Raw genomic sequence first — 18,513 nt, 5'->3', positions numbered from 1 at the left:
AATAATGTTTTTTGAGTTTTGTCGGAGTTTAGAGTGCCGAAAAGTAGCTAACTGTTCTCTCATGTCTCTTCATTGAGCAGTGCAGCCCAAGGGGAGCTGTTGCTATGGATACTCACAGACTCAGCGATGCCATGAGCAGAGTGTATGCAGAGCGAGCTGCATGCAGGGAGCGAGTAATAGACAGAGAAAAGCAACTAATGGATTTACTAATGGAGGAAGTTATTTCTGATTTCGGGTTTCGGGCAGGGCCGGGCCTGAAATCTGTCAGAAGCAATCAGCCTGGGTAGTGTAGGGTCTTTAAGTCGCAGGCATGGGTATGACTCATGCTTAAAATTCATCCCTGTGCAGGGCTCTATCAGTGAGACAGAGACCCTGTATATTGCAATAAAAACATTTCAGTGGAAAGGAGGAATATGGCCTAGGCCTATCTCTTCCTGCCTGCCTGCCTGCCATAAGAAGCACTGAGAAGTTCAGTGATCGTGTGATTGTTAATTGGGATTAGTGGGCCAGTGGTGGATCACTTCTCCAATCCCCTCTTCTCGAGCCAACGTATTTATAGGTCTAAAGACATTGGATTGGATTTCTAATGCTCATCTGTTGGATCTGACAATGGTGGTTGCTTTCCCCCCAAAAGTAATTTTGGGCTGTTTTTCACTACCTTGACACATTTGGCTTCTACAGTGCTCCTCCTATATAGGAGAATCAAGTGCTTTATGGCTCTGGATTCAACACACTCTCAGCTACAAGCAATAGAATATCAAAACAGACTTTTGAGACACTTATGAGTGATTATGTGTGATAAAGGCAAAAAAGCAAAAAACTCATTGCTTCGTTTTGTAAGATAAAGCATTGCACACACTGAGGAAGTAGGTTTTGACCAATAGAATCTTATTTTCCCATCGGTCTTGGGTACCTCTATACATTTTAGGGGGCAAAAATATTAATCAAACAAACAGCTATATACATTTTTTGGACTACTCTCCACATCTGTTTTTCAACAGAACAAAAAGCCCAATCAGACAGAATTGCCTTGTCTGTCCCTCACTTTATGCCACAGGTGAAAAGGTCACCCTTGACCCCACACTCATTAGTGGGATTAGATCTCCATCTACTGGCCTTCATGTGATGTAGCAGTTGGTCACAGCAATGTCAATGAAATGGAAAAACAGGGTCCTGTACCATCTCTTAGACTTGTGGTGCACAGAGTAGTACTGTAGTGTACATCAACATGGTAAAGAGGAGGTTGCCATCTCTGATCCACCTCAGTGGGGTGGTTGGTTGGTCTGGCTCATCGTATCTTCTTGACTTAAATAAAAAATATAAATTAGGATTTAGTTGTACATAGTCATTTTTTTGCCACATTTGAAAAGCAGAAAATCCTTAAATACCAACATTCATACTATTTCTTTCACAAAATGAACTACCCTTCCCCATTTAGCTCAGTGGAGGTGGAGGTGCGAAGGGGGAGAAGGTTATAGGTGCTATTGTTTTGTTGGCGTGGTAGGTGGTTGGATGAAGTTCTGCGCTGTGAAAATGTATCGTACAGTAAGCCAACTAGACTACATTTTTATGTTCTGTGCTGTAGCGGGTCATGATGTAGGGGGGGGGGGGGGTTACACTGATCTTAACTTTTTTTGTACACAATGTCTGCCACATAATTTCCTATGACCGGAAACAGCTTCTGGACATCAATCACTAACCTCAATTTGGATGAACATTTCTACCTCTACGAGTTGGCAGCTTTGGACGTTCTCCTTACTGAGGACCAGGCCTTAATCCCGGAGAAAGCGGAAGCAGGGGCCAAAGAGAGGCAGGCAAGGCAGCATCCTGTTAAGGATTTATTGTGTCGAAGGAGAGGACCAAAATGCAGCGTGGTTATTTCGATTCATCTTTATTAAAAGATAAACACGAACAATACAAAACATTAAAAGTAACGTGAAAACCTAATCAGCCTTATCTGATGCAAACAAACAAACACAGAGACAGGAACAATCACCCATGAAACACTTAAAGAATATGGCTGCCTAAATATGGTTCCCAATCAGAGACAACGATAAACACCTGCCTCTGATTGAGAACCACTCCAGGCAACCATAGACTTTTCTAGACAACCCCACTAACCACAATCCCATAACCTACAACAAACCCCTAGACAAAACACACCACAATAAATAACCCATGTCACACCCTGGCCTGACCAAAATAATAAAGAAAACACAAAATACTAAGACCAGGGCGTGACACATCCTGACAAGAATATGCCGGTGAGCAAATAGATCGCCATTGCTTTCTATTCTATTGGCAAACGTGCAGTCACTGTAGACTGAACAAGATGGTGTCTACAGACACGGCCACCTTGTTTCTACATCCTAGCCAACTTTGCAGTATATATATTTTTTGTGTTATTTCTTACATTATTTGCTCAGAACGTTTTATGTATTATTACCTACAACCAGAAATACCTTTTGGGAATTGGATGAACAGTAAATCTCCAGAAATTCAAGCAGAAATTTGACTTCCTTGGCCTGGATCCTTTGTTTGATCTTCCAGAGGCAGCTCTATTCATCCCGGGGGATGCACCAAAATGCAGACACAGGAGAATAGGTAGAAGGAGTGGTGCCAGGAAAATAACCTCCCCGTCAACAAACCAAAGGAGCAGAGGAGAGCAGAGAGAGCATCGCCCCATTCACCTCGACAGGGCCAGAGTGGAGAGGGTCAAAAGCTTCATGGTCCTCGTGATGCACATCACTAACAACCTGAAATGGTCCCTTTACACAGATAGTGTAGTGAAGACGGTGCAACAACGCCTCTTCAGGAGAACTTCTACAGATGCACCATTAAGAACATCCTGTATGGCTGTATCTCCACCTGGTATGGCAATTGCACCATACCCAACTGCAGGCCTGTCCAGAGGTTAGTGCAGTCAGCCCAATGCATCCCCGGGTGTACAATGCCTGCCCTCCAGAACATCTATAGCACCCAGTGTCACAGGAAGGCCAAGAAGATCATCAAGGACCTCAGCCAGCTAAGCCACAGCCTGTTCAGCCCGCTACCATCTAGAAGGAGGAGGAGACAGTAAAGGTGCATCAAAGCTGGGACCGAGAGACTGAGAAACAACTTATACTGTATCTCCAGGCCATCAGACTAATGAATAGTCACCACTAGCTTTAGTCACTGTTAGTAGCCGGATACCACCCGGTGCTCTGCCCTTCACCTTAGAGATGGGGTGTGAATACTTTCTGAAGTAGACAGTATGTAAAGATCATAAAACGTGACCAGTGTTCAATGACTCTATGTACATAGATGGGGTAGTCATTGAAAATCATGTTACATAGAGTACATAGAGTCATTGAACACTGGTCACGTTTTATGATCTTTACATACTGTCTACTTCAGAAAGTATTCACACCCCTTTTTCCATATTTTGTCTTGTTACAGCCTGAATTTAAATTGGATTGATAAGTTGTGTCACTGATCTGCACATAATGTCAAAGTGGAATTTAGTTTTGAGATGTTTTTAAACAAATTAATTAAAAGTGACAAGTTTAAATGTTTTGAGTCAAAAAGTAATCAACCCCTTTGTTATGGAAAGCCTAAATCGTTTAGGGGTACAAATGTGCTTAAAAAATCATATAAGTTGCATGGATTCATTCTGTGTTCCATAATAGTGGATAACCTCAACTTACGGTGATCGCTACATAAATAGTCATATTAAACATTCATGAAAATACAAGTTTCTCACATGTATCGAAAGCCTAGAATCTTGCTAATCCAACTGCGTTGTCAGATTCAAAAAAGGATTTACTGTGAAAGAATACAATGCGATTATCTGAGCATAGAGCCCCATAAAAACAACTATTTCAAACCAGCACAGGTGCAACAGAATCACAAACTGCAATAAAATAAATAGTTTACCTTTGACGATCTTCTTCTGTTTGCAATTCCAATGCTCATTGTTACAATGAATTATCTTTTGTTTTATAAAATCCGTTTTTATAGCCTAACACGAAACATTTTGTGAACCGCTTGTGTAGTGAATTCCGTCTCATTCCATTTTCGAACCCACACAGAACGTGACTTTTCCAGTCATGTTTGGTTTCACTGCAATCAACTGGTTTGTTTGTAACACAATCAAACCTGATGGGCCATTTCGCTGGACATATTGACTGAAAGAAACCGATTTGAAGACAACAAGTAATGACATCATTGTGCACCAATGATTTGCCCGCAGATTTTGTTGATTGACTGTCTTTTAACCCAATGACCACTGATCGTCTTTAAATCTAGCTGGGTAGATAGCCAATGAGCTAAGCTAAACGGCAATACGCCATGTTTATGTGTTGCAAGACCAACCCATGTAGTAAGCTCCAGCATAAAGAGAGTCATGCGCTATTGAATTTTCATACCGGAAGGAGAAACACATTACGCATTGCATTGTTTGGTAAACACGGAGATTCAGCTGTTTATATATCAATCATTATGGCGACTAAGTCAAGTCTAGATATACAGATGTACACACAACTTTAGAATAAATTGATTGGGAAGGTGAGACAGAGATTGTTGTAGGACGCTTCATTTAGCGATTGTGGAGGAACATTTTTTGAATGGGAGAGGACATCGTTTTGGACTGGTAAGTTCTTATCATGCCCTTGTTTGAAATTAATAATATAAAATATTATTTGTGATTTTTTGTTTATTTTAGAAGCAATATATAAACATTTAATGTCATGAAATGTGAGATGCGTGTGTCTGCCGCCCCACACCAACCCACATGAAATAGCCTATTTGAGGCTGTTGAGGAGAGGGCAGGACCACATCAATGGCCAAAGTGAAATGGAGACAGTAGATACAGCTGGTCTGTTGTAATATAATAAAGACAGTAGATCTAGCTGGTCTGTCATAATACAATAGAGACAGTAGATCTAGCTGAAATGTCATAATATAAAAGAGACAGATCTAGCAGGTAATAATAATATAATAATATATTCAACCTTCAACTCTCTCTATATATATCTGTTTATTATACCTGTTGATACAGGTCTCACGTGAAACTATTCTAACTGAACATTTACTTTCACATTGACACTGACTCCGAATGGGAGTCTTATCCGGTGTCCTGTGTGAATTTAAGTATGCTCTCTCTAATTCTTTTTTTTCCCTCAGTTTTTGTTGGGGGGGGTGTGTTAGAATACCATTTTGGTATTTTGTATATAGTTATTTGTTTCAAAATGTATACCTTCACCAATTTGGCCACTTGGGTACATTTGGGCGACTTGTGTGGGACACCTGGGTGACTTCATGATAAATGTCATGTAGCACACTCATTTTGGAAGTTATCATTCTGAAACTTTGCACAAGTACTGTTGCCCTCTTATATTTTTCACTGAAATTGTCCCCGTCATCCTATCTGAATGTTTGTTTTATCTTGTTCATTTTAAAGATGATGATACAATAATAAAAATAAAAAACGTCTGTTTTTTTTCATTGTTTTATCTAAACCAGATCTATTGTGTGTTATTCTCCTACATTCAATTCACATTTACACAAACGTCAGAGTGTTTTCTTTCAAATGGTACCAAGAATATGCATATCCTTGGTTCTGTGCCTGAGCTACAGGCTGTTAGATTTGGGTATGTCTTCAGGCAGAAATTGCACAAAGTAGGTGGGGAGCTGCAAGAGGTTTTAACATGATTTTCAATGACTACCCCGTCGCTGTACCCCACACAAACAATTATCTGTAAGGTCCCTCAATTGAATTTCAAGCACAGAGTTCAACCACAAGAAGGTCACCAACTGATAGATGTGAAAAGAAACAAGACACTGGATATTAATTTGAGCATAGTGAAGTTATTAATTAGGCTACAAAAATACAGGCGTCCTTCTTAAAACCTCTTTTGGCTAGGGGGCGGTATTTTGACGTCCGGATAAAAAGCGTGCCCAAAGTAAACTGCCTGCTACTCAGCTAGGATATGCATATAACATGTAGTATTGGATAGAAAACATTCTAAAGTTTCTAAAACTGTTAAAATCATGTCTGTGAGTATAACAGAACTGAAATGGCAGGCGAAACCCCGAGGACTAACCACCCCCCCAAAAAAATCTGCATCACACTGATTTCAATGGCTGGCACTTTTATTATACGGCGAAATCTTCCCTGATTGCAGTTCCTAAGGCTTCCACCAGATGTCAACAGTCTTGAGAAAGAGTTTCAGTCTGGTTTCTTGAAAAATGAGGGAGAAGTTGTAGATTTTCTAAGTGGCTCCCATTTTGGCTGTAGTGTTTCCAAGCGCGTGGAGGAAAGCGCGTTCCTAGTTATTTATTTAAAGACAGTAACAATTCTCCTTCTTAAATTTGATCGTTTATTTGCGTATTAGTGTACCTAAGGTTTTATTATCAACGTTTATTGACCTGTTTGGTTAAGTTTATTTGTAACGTTTGGGATTCATTTTGTGTGTATTTTTAAGGAGGGAAATCGGTGGATTATTGACTGAAGCGCGCCAGCTAAACTGAGTTTTTATGGATATAAAGAAGGACTTTATATTTTTGCTTTCGCCATAAACCCTTTTTGAAATCTGAAACCTTGGCTGGATTAACAAGTTAAGCTTTATTTTGATGTATTGCACTTTTTGGATTTTATGAAAGTTAAATATTTATAACACTGTATATTGAATTGGGCGCTGTGCAATTTCATCGGATGTTGGCCAGGTGGGATGCTACCGTCCCACGTACCCTAGAGAGGTTTTAACTCATTTGCCGTAGAGCGGTGGTCACCAACTTTTTCTGAGTCAAGATCACTTTCTAAATTAAAATGCAAGCCGAGATCGACCGCTCAGATTTATTTTTAAAACATGACTTAATGCTGTATAAGCTATCATTTTTTAACCAATTAAAAACAGTTTTACAGCAATGAGGTTTGTGCAGTAGGTTTTGGCCCAATACATTGCATATTGGCTATGCTTGAATTGCCTTGCCAGTTTTTTTTCTTCTCAGACCATTTGGAAATTATATTTCCATTATATTTCAGTGATCACACTGGTAATTTATTTATTGTATTATACTGAACAAAAATATAAACGCAACATGCAACAATTTCATTGAAATTACTGAATTATAGTTGTCATGACTTGCCCTCCTGGATGAAGATCAAAGGTATCGGCTAACCAAAGGTTTCAAGACCCCCGTAAATACCTTGCAGGTACTGTCTCTCCCTGGCCAGGCACTATTGAGGGGAAAGACCCATTTTGTTACAAGGAGATTCTTCCTGCCGAAACTAAAAGTGGATAATGAAACAATAACACAAAGAATGTGGGAAATGGTCAGGAGGGACTTAACCTCTAGTGACACCCCATCCCGTGAACGGGACCGTTGTCATCATCTGACACTAATTAGCATAACGCAACGGACATAAATATTACTAGAAAATATTCCTATTCATGAAAATCACAAGTGAAATATATTGAGACACAGCTTAGCCTTTTGTCAATCACCCTGTCATCTCAGATTTTCAAAATATGCTTTACAGCCAAAGCTAGACAAGCATTTGTGTAAGTTTATCGATAGCCTAAGCATAGCATTTTGTCCAGCTAGCAGCAGGTAACAGGTAATCAGAAAAGCAATCAAATGAAATTGTTTACCTTTGATGAGCTTCACATGTTTTCACTCACGAGACTCCCAGTTAGATAGCAAATGTTCCTTTTTTCCAAAAATATTTTTTTTGTAGGCGAAATAGCTCCGTTTGTTCTTCACATTTGGCTGAGAAATCGCCCGGAAATTGCAGTCACGAAAACGGCTCCATAATATCGACAGAAACATGGCAAACGTTATTTATAATCAATCCTCAAGGTGTTTTTCAATGATCTATTTGATAATATATCCATCGGGACAATTCGTTTTTCAGTAGGACCGATTGGAGTAATGGCTACCTCTGTATTTGACGCAAGAATCTCTCTGGGAGCATCAGGTGACACCTTGCGCAATGTAGCCGCCTACGGGTATTCTTCAACATAAATGCGTAAAACTACGTCACAATGCTGTAGACACCTTCGGGAATACAGAGAAAGAGTAATCTGGTTGATAACCCATTCACTGCTCAATAGGGACACATTGGAACGCAGCGCTTTCAAAACATGAGGCACTTCCGGATTTGATTTTTCTCAGGCTTTCGCCTGCAACATCAGTTCTGTTATACACAGACAATATTTTTACAGTTTTGGAAACTTTAGAGTGTTTTCTATCCTAAGCTGTCAATTATATGTATATTCTAGCATCTTGTCCCATTTAGTACGGGAAGTTTTTTTTCTCCCAAAAATGAAAATACTGCCCCCTAGTCCCCTGTTTGGTGATATCATTAAAGACGTTAAATCAGAAACATTGTAACTTTAAGAGCTTTCACAATGTATGTCAGAGTTGTAAAACGTATATGATTAAATACGAAACTATTTGTGATTTTAGCCTTCTAAATGAGATAATTGTTTTTCATGTAAAGCTTTACCCAGTCAGTAACCATGCCCACGTGAGCACAGACATTATGCCAAAAGGAACGCCCCTTTTTCCAGAGTGCTTATAAAAGGACTCCTAACGAAATGTACATGAGACCAGAAAACGTGGAGCAATGGCTACACATTGAAATGGTTGCAATTTAAATACAGACCAAAACATGACGGGTTGCTGCCAGTGTGGAAAGGGGTCTTAGCTGTACCCTGAATAATCAACCACTAGACCAGAAAGCGTGGAGCGGTGGATACACGTGGAAATGGTTAGACTCTATCAGACCAGAGAACGTGAAGACCAGCATGACTAACAGTGTGAAGGTGAAGACTAGACATTCACAGTCTGCAGCTGTAATGTAAACTAGTCTAGAACTTTGACCAAAGACATGATGGAGATCCCTTCACACGACCATTAGAACGTCTGAAGGATCCAGTCTAATGGACAACCAGAGACTTTCTGTGGAATACTCCCCATAGACGGACCAGGCGATTTCAACAGAGATACGACAAAGACATACAAGCGTAAATATGTGTTGCATTTCTAAATCCGAATGAGCAGTTGTTAGGGTGCAAAATATCCATATTTACGATGAGCGTATTATTGAACTGTATGTACGATTGTTTAATTCCTTTGTCTCTCCTTCTCCCGCTCTTTCTTTCCCCACCCCATTCATTGTGTAACAAGCCGTCATATCGGGTTAGTCCACTAGGGACTTTTCATTGCATGTTAGTAATCAATGTATAATCTATCCTGTGTGTGTGTTTATGTAATTCTGTGTGATTATTTAGTTAGTTAGTAAAGAAATAATTCAGCCAATTTGTGTATCGCTGAATCATCATGTAGACTAGGGTTCGTACAGATTTGAAGTCAACGACGGTCAGAATGAGACTGATACAAGGTAATAATTATTAATGAATGACTAATATGATAACGATATATTCTGATATTCTTGAGTTAATTCGGGAAACGATAACTCATTAAACCAACTTTTCCGTGGTGGCCCAAGATTGCTAATGAGTTAATTGTTGCGTGATTAAACATGGTTAAATGGTTAGTTGAGTTGATAAAATAATCGCCATCACATTAATGATATTCACGTCACGACATATTGGAGGCCCGTGCTTGGAATCTAAGATAGAATGAGGACTTCACCTTGCATTGAACCTATATGAAATTGAAAAACAGATTATGGTATACATCCAAATTATGTTATGCACCACTGGAATTGTATACAGGAATTGTTGGTTGTGTGTGTCACCATTTGAACAAGATACATCTGGAGGTTGCTTCCATGTTGTTTCTCTGACATAGTCAGCTCATACTGTAGGAGCCAGCCGGTTGAGGTATTCTGAGGAATTAGAAGCGTAGGGCCATTAGAAGCGTAGTCTCTCGCGACTCAGGAGCGAGTAGACTCAGTCATGATTAATTTCTTGAGCCAGACATATGGGCTGGCCATTGAGAGAAATTTGAGTAGATATATTAGCTTAAAAATGTATCCGAAGCGAATAATTACAGTGCCTTGCGAAAGTAAGGCACTTGAACTTTGCAACCTTTTGCCACATTTCAGGCTTCAAACATGAAGATATAAAACTGTATTTTTTTGTGAAGAATCAACAACAAGTGGGACACAATCATGAAGTGGAACGACATTTATTGGTTATTTCAAACTTTTTTAACAAATCAAAAACTGAAAAATTGGGCGTGCAAAATTATTCAGCCCCCTTAAGTTAATACTTTGTAGCGCCACCTTTTGCTGCGATTACAGCTGTAAGTCGCTTGGGGTATGTCTCTATCAGTTTTGCACATCGAGAGACTGACATTTTTTTCCCATTCCTCCTTGCAAAACAGCTCGAGCTCAGTGAGGTTGGATGGAGAGCATTTGTGAACAGCAGTTTTCAGTTCTTTCCACAGATTCTTGATTGGATTCAGGTCTGGACTTTGACTTGGCCATTCTAACACCTGGATATGTTTATTTTTGAACCATTCCATTGTAGATTTTGCTTTTTGTTTTGGATCATTGTCTTGTTGGAAGACAAATCTCCATCCCAGTCTCAGGTCTTTTGCAGACTCCATCAGGTTTTCTTCCAGAATGGTCCTGTATTTGGCTCCATCCATCTTCCCATCAATTTTAACCATCTTCCCTGTCCCTGCTGAAGAAAAGCAGGACCAAACCATGATGCTGCCACCACCATGTTTGACAGTGGGGATGGGGTGTTCAGGGTGATGAGCTGTGTTGCTTTTATGCCAAACACAACGTTTTGCATTGTTGCCAAAATGTTCAATTTTGGTTTCATCTGACCAGAGCACCTTCTTCCACATGTTTGGTGTGTCTCCCAGGTGGCTTGTGGCAAACTTTAAACAACACTTTTTATGGATATCTTTAAGAAATGGCTTTCTTCCATAAAGGCCAGATTTGTGCAATATACGACTGATTGTTGTCCTATGGACAGAGTCTCCCACCTCAGCTGTAGATCTCTGCAGTTCATCCAGAGTGATCATGGGCCTCTTGGCTGCATCTCTGATCAGTCTTCTCCTTGTATGAGCTGAAAGTTTAGAGGGACGGCCAGGTCTTGGTAGATTTGCAGTGGTCTGATACTCCTTCCATTTCAATATTATCGCTTGCACAGTGCTCCTTGGGATGTTTAAAGCTTGGGAAATATTTTTGTATCCAAATCCGGCTTTAAACTTCTTCACAACAGTATCTCGGACCTGCCTGGTGTGTTCCTTGTTCTTCATGATGCTCTCTGCGCTTTTAACGGACCTCTGAGACTATCACAATGCAGGTGTATTTATACGGAGACTTGATTACACACAGGTGGATTGTATTTATCATCATTAGTCATTTAGGTCAACATTGGATCATTCAGAGATCCTCACTGAACTTCTGGAGAGAGTTTGCTGCACTGAAAGTAAAGGGGCTGAATAATTTTGCAGGCCCAATTTTTCAGTTTTTGATTTGTTAAAAAAGTTTGAAATATCCAATAAATGTCGTTCCACTTCATGATTGTGTCCCACTTGTTGTTGATTCTTCACAAAAAAATACAGTTTTATATCTTTATATTTGAAGCCTGAAATGTGGCAAAAGGTCGCAAAGTTCAAGGGGGCCGAATACTTTCGCAAGGCACTGTATCTCTCCATCTCTTGCGTTTTGGTAGTGTGAGTAGAAAAACTATATTTTCCCGTTTCCGCGTGTAAAACGCAAAAAATAACACCAAAAGGGTTTGAACGTAAGACGTTAATAGTAAAACCGTTCTCTTGTTGAAGGGGGTCCTATGCTGTGCTTGAAAGTATACAAATAGGATTAGCTTGCACTAGATGCTAAAGCTAACAAATGCAGAGCAGGCTTTGTCTATAGACTCTGATACAAAAGACGAAAAAGGTCTCAAGCTTCGCAAAAGCCAAATCCACTACAAAAACCTGATATATCGATCTGCTTTCACCTTGAACAGAAATGACACATCGCGTCGTTGCGAACAACCCCTCCACTTTGTGGGGAATATGTCCACTAAACGCATCTCAAAACGGGCTAAACAATATAGCTCATCTCTCAAACATTGTTTGATGATCTCAAAAGGGCCAACTAAAAGTTGGTTAACAAGGGAACGATGCAAAAAATACACCCCAAGGTTTCACTTAGAGTACCTTGCCTCTCACATTGAGACTCATGCTGAAACGAAACTTTCAGGACGTATAGCTTGTTCACCCTGTGTATGTTACCAGCCTTGAATCTGAACCCCTGGTACGCGGTGGAGACTTGACGGATCGTTTATTCCAACTGATGGATTGGAAAACCAACCACGTATGCTCCCAGGTCTATAAGTGCCACATCGACTGACCACACTGTCTTCTCCTAACACTAGCTGTAACGCAGTAATCTACGAGGGGTATCTGTCAAAAGAATGCATTGAGAAAAATACTTTTCGAAACCTCTTGGGGCAGAATCCAATCCAAGGAGATATTACGATAGCTCGACACATTCTATCAGCAAACCTGATTGACCATTATTTTCATGATTTCAAGCCAGCAGTTTCTGTCCTTAGGACACTTACACATACACCGCGGACGTATCAGGAAGAAAAGCATCGACGCGCGAGTGTACACTGCTTCCGATGATCCATGGTCTGCTTTGTGGGGGACTGTCACCCCTTACAATGACACTAACAGTGTCAGTCCCGCAACTGACCTAATGACTCCCACTGGTGAAACACTTTGCGATATCATAGACAGATATCTTTGTCTCAGTTCACAGGTACTGAAGAGGTTGCCACACGTGGAAGCGGTAGTGACTGACAGGCTTCGACAGCCACTTAGCATTTGAAGCACAAACACCAGGAGATTTGGTTGAAAGGTTACAGCCAATCTAATAACAATGCGGAGGCTGGCTACTCGTACATAGGGTCTGATCTTTTAGTTTGTGCCTCGGATACCAACACCAACCACTGGTGGGGTGGGGGTTGGGGGGGACAATTTAAATAAGTTTATCAGACCCTAATCTTTGGATTTCACATGACTGGGAATACAGACATGCATCTGTTGGTCACATATACTGTACCTTAAACAAATGGACCTCAGGATCTCATCATGGTATTTTTGTGCAATTAAATTGCTATCTATAAAATGCTATTGTGTTTGTTGTCCGTAGCTTATGCCTGCCCATACCATAACCCCTACCGCCACAAATGTTCAAAACATTGACATCAGTAAACCGCTCACCCACACCATGCCATACACGTGGTCTGCGGTTGTGAGGCCTGTTGGACAAATTCTCTAAAACAACGTTGAATACGGCTTATGGTTGAGAAATGAACATTCAATTATCTGGCAACAGCTCTGGTGGACATTCCTGCAGTCAGCATACCAATTGAACGCTCCCTCAAAACGTGAGACATCTGTGACATTGTGTCGTGTGGCAAAATTGCACATTTTATAGTGGCTTTTTATTTTCCCCCAGCACAAGGTGCACCTGTGTAATGATAATGCTGTTTAATCAGCTTCTTGATATGCCACGTACCTTTAGACACAGGAAATGGTTCAAAATGGGAACACTTTGCCTTCCCAGCTCTAGGGCTGATGAATCAAGTGCACTTACCGTCAAGAGCGCGAAACAAATAAAAAATAGGAACACAAGGCTTTATCGTTGGGTTTTTAACAGACATTTTTGGTGATCGACTAGAAATGGCTTGGAGATTTACCAGTCGATCATGATCAACCGTTTGGTGATCACAGTTGTAGAGGAATGAATCTGCTCAGGGATTTCACCATGAGTGGCAATGGTGACTTTAAAACAGTAACAGGGTTTAATGGTTGTGATATGAGAAAACTCAGGATGGATCAACAACATTGTAGTTACTCCACAATGCTATCCTAAATGATAGAGTGAAAAGATGGAAGCGTGTACAGAATAATGAAAAGAAGGAATTGTGTACAGCATAAAAATATTCCATTTTACAACAAGGCACTTACAGTACTTTCGGAAAGTATTCAGACCCCTTGACTTTTTCCCAACATTTTTACGTTACAGCCTTATTGTAAAATAGATGGAAAAATTTATAATCCTCGGCAATCTACACACAATACCCCGTAATGACAAATCAAAAACAGATTTTTTGTCAGTTTTGCTAATTTAAAAAAATGTTTAACAGAAATGCTTTATTTACATAAGTATTCAGTTCCTTGCTATGAGACACGAAATTGAACTCAGGTGCATCCAGTTTCCATTGATCATCCTTGAGATGTTTCTACAACTTGATTAGAATCAACGTGTGGGAAATTCAATTGATTAGACATGATTTGGAAGGTACACACCTGTCTAAATAAGGTCCCACAGTTGACAATACATGTCAGAGCAAAAACCAAGCCATGAGATCGAAGGAATTGTCCGTAGAGTTCCAAGACAGGATTGTGTTGAAGCACAGATCTGGGGAAAGGTACCAAAACATTTCTGCAGCATTGAAGGTCCCCAAGAACACAGTGGCCTCCATCTTTCTTAAATGGATGAAGTGTGGAACCACCAAGACTCTTCCTACAGCTGGCCTCCCGGCCAAAATGAGCAATCTGGGGGAGAAGGGCCTTGGTCAGAGAGGTGACCAAGAACCCAATGGTCCCTCTAACAGAGTTCTAGTGTTTCTCTGTGGAGGTGAGAGAATCTTGCAGAAGGACAACCATCTCTGTAGCACTTCACCAATCAGGCCTTTGTGGTAGAGTGGTCAGATGGAAGCCATTCTTCAGTAAAAGGCACATGACAGCCCGCTTGGATTTTGCCAAAAGGCACCTAAAGGACTCTCAGACCATGAGAAACAAGATTCTCTGGTGTGATGAGTCCATGGTTTAACTATTTGGCCTAAATGCAAAGTGTCACATCTGGAGTACCTCTGGCACCATCCCTATGGTGAAGCATGGTGGTGGCAGCATCATGCTGTGGGGTGTTTTTCAGCGGCAGGGACTGGGAGACAAGTCAGGATTGAGGCAAAGATGAACAGAGCAAAGAACAGAGAGATTATTGATGATTATCTCCTGAGCACTCAAGACCGCAGACTGGGGCAAAGGTTCACCTTCCAACAGGACTATGACCCTAAGCACACAGCCAAGACAATGCAGATGTGGCTTCGGGACAAGTCTTTGAATGTCCTCGAGTGTCCCAGCCAGAGCCCGGACTTGAACTTCATCAAACATCTCTAGAGAGACCTAAAAATGGCTGTGCAGCGATGCTCCCCATCCAACATGACAGTGCTTGAGAAGAATAGGATAAACTCCCCAAATACAGGTGTGCCAAGCTTGTAGCATCATACCCAAGAAGACTCAAGGCTGTAATCGCTGTCAAAGGTGCTTCAACCATGTAAATTGTCTGAATACTTATGTAAATGTGATACTTTTTAAAATTCTTAATACATTGGTACATTTTTCCAAAAACATGTTTTTGCTTTGTCATTGTGGCATATTGTGTGTAGTTTGATGAGGGGGAAAAAATTGATTGATTTTAGAATAAAGCTGTAACGTAACAAAATGTGGAAAAGGTCAAAGGGTCTGAATACATTCAGAATGCACTGTAACCATGTGTGTGACGTGTATACTTTTGTTTCAAAGTAGATTTGTTTAACACTACCAAGAATCACTCGATGTGACCCTGATTTAGCCCACTGCAGTAGAATTAAGGAAGTCTTGAGTTTTTGCTCACCTGAGTTTTACCAAGAGTGTTTTCATCTGTATTTTTCTTCTGTTTATGTTTATTTACCACCACAAACCATAGCTGACACTAAGACCGCGCTCAATGAACTGTATAGGCCCAAAAACAAACAAGAAAATGCACATTCAGGGAAAGTGTTTTTTTGTGGCCGGTGATTTTAATGCAGGGAAACTGAAATCTGTTTTACCTCATTTTTACCAGGATGTCACCTGTGCAACTAGAGGCAGCAAAACTCTAGATCACCTTCATTCCTCACATGGAAACGCAAGGCTCTCCCTCGCACTCTCTTCGGCAAGACAGACCATAACTCTATCATCCCGCTTTCTGTTTACAAGCAAAAACTCTAACAGAAAGTACCAGTGACACGCTAAATATGGTAGTAGTCCGATGAAGCAGATGTTGAACTACAGGACTCTTTTGCTAGCACAGACTTGAACATGTTCTGGGATTCATCCGATAACATTGAGGAGTATACCAACCATCACCGGCTTCATTAAGTGCATTGGTGACTTTGTCCCCACAGTGACCGCACGTACATACATATCCCAACTAGAAGCCATGGAGTAAAGGCAACATCTGCATTGAGATACAGACCTGCCACTAATCCAAACGCTCATAAGAAATCACCCTACGACCTCAGGCAAGCCATCAAACAGAGAAATCGTCATTACAGGACTAAGATTGGATGCATAATCAGAGGATGTGCTGACCAGCTGGCAAGTGTCTTCACTGACATTTTCAATCTATCCCTGACCCGGTCTGAAATACAAACTTGTTTCAAGCAGACCACCATAGTTCTTGTGCCCAAGAACGGCAAGGTAATCTGCCTAAATGACTATCGCCCCTTAGCACTCACATCTATAGCCATGAAGTGCTTTGAAAAGCTGGTCATGGCTCGAATCAACACCTTCATCCCAGACACCCTGGACCCACTCCAATTCCCATACTGCCCCAACAGATCCACAGATGACGCAATCTCTATTGCACTTCACACTGCCCTCACCCACCTGGATAAAAGTAATACCTATAAAATAATGCTGTTCATTGATTACAGCTCAGCATTCAACGCTATAGTCCCCTCCAAGCTCAGGACCCTGGGACTGAATACCTCCCTCTGCAACTGGATACTGTACTTCCTGACAGCCCGCCCCCAGTTGGTTAGGGTTGGGAAAAACACATCCGCCACGCTGACCATCAACACGGGGGCCCCTCTGGGGTATGTGCTTAGTCCCTTCCCATACTCCCTGTTCACCCACAACTGCGTGGCTGCCCATGACTCCAACAGCATCATCAAGTTTGCTGATGACACAGGGGTGGTAGGACTGATCACGCAGTCTATAGGGAGGAGGTCAGATACCAGCCAGTGTGGTGGCAGGACAAAACCCTCTGTCAATTATAGCAAGACAAAATAACTGATTGTGGATTACAGGAAATGGAGGGGCGAGCTTGTCCCCATCCACGTCGATGGGGCTGTAGTGGAACGGGTCGAGTTCCTAATTATCCACATCACTAAAGAATTAACATTATCGACACACACCCACACAGTTGTGATAAAGGGTAAGACAATGCCTCGTCCCCCTCAGGAGGCTGAAAAGATTTGGCATGGGCCCTTAGATCCTCAAAAAGTTATACAGCTGCACAATTGAAAGAATCTTGATTGGCTGCTTAACTGCTTGGCACAGCAAACGCAAGGCACCAGACCGCAAGGTGCTACAGAGGGTGGTGAGTACGGCCTAGTACATCACTGGGAATGAACTACCAGCCGTCCAGGATCTGTATACCAGGCGGTATCAGAGAAAAACCCCAAAATGTTTCTAAGGTTCCAGACACCCAAGCCATAGTAACGGTACCAGTGCACCAAGTCTGGAACCAACAGGACCCTGAACAGCTTCTACCCCCAAGCCATTAAACTGCTAAACAAGAATGCTAAATAGCTCATCAAATGGCTACCCGGACTACTTGCATTTACCCATTTTTTTTGCACTAACTCTGGACTACTTGCATTTACCCATTTTTTTGCACAAACTTTTTTTGCACTAACACTGACTCTATGCACACACATTGGACTCTACCCACACACTCACACATACTTACACTGACATCTCAACTCACACTACATATGCCCACACACACAACATGCTCACACATGCATACTGACGCCACACACACACACTCACACCCTTTCACGCTCACCATATACGCTGCTGCTACCGACTATTATCAGTCCATTTGCCTAGTCACTTTACCCCTACATACTGTATATGTACATACAGTGCCTTACAAAAGTATTCATCCCCCTTGGTATTTTGTTTCATTACAAATTAATTTTAATTGATTTTTATTTGGATTTCATGTAATGGATATACACAAAATATTCCAAATTGTTGAAGTGAAATGAAAAAAATAACTTGTTTCAAAAAAAAATATATATATATGGAAAAGTGGTGCATTCATATGTATTCACCCTCTTTGCTATGAAGCCCATAAAAAATATATTGTGCAACCAATTACCTTCAGAAGTCACATAATTAGTTAGATTGCACACAGGTGGACTTTATTTAAGTGTCACATGATCTCAGTATATAACACCTGTTCTGTAAGGCTCCAGAGTCTGCAACAACCCTATGCAAGGGGCACCACCAAGCAAGCAGCACCATAAAGACCAAGGAGCTCGCCAAATAGTCCAGGGACTAAGTTTTGGAGAAGTACAGATCAGGGTTGAGTTATAAAAAAATATCAGAAACTTTGAACATCCCACGGTGCGACATTAAATCCATGGCACCACAACAAACCTGCCAAGACAGGGCCGACCACCAAAACTCACAGACCAGGCAAGGAGT

General features: G+C 41.1%; 1 protein-coding gene across 6 annotated transcripts in view; it reads left to right on the top strand.

Moving 5' to 3' along the window:
• Window positions 1-18,513, top strand: part of ablim1a (actin binding LIM protein 1a) — a 173,825-nt gene that overhangs the window by 44,098 nt on the left and 111,214 nt on the right. The gene's annotated exons all lie outside the window — the stretch shown is intronic.

This window comes from Oncorhynchus kisutch, linkage group LG4, assembly GCF_002021735.2.
Source record: "Oncorhynchus kisutch isolate 150728-3 linkage group LG4, Okis_V2, whole genome shotgun sequence".
NCBI lineage: Eukaryota > Metazoa > Chordata > Actinopteri > Salmoniformes > Salmonidae > Oncorhynchus > Oncorhynchus kisutch.
Note: the sequence above shows the minus strand (reverse complement) of the source record. Positions and strands in the feature narration are given on the sequence as shown.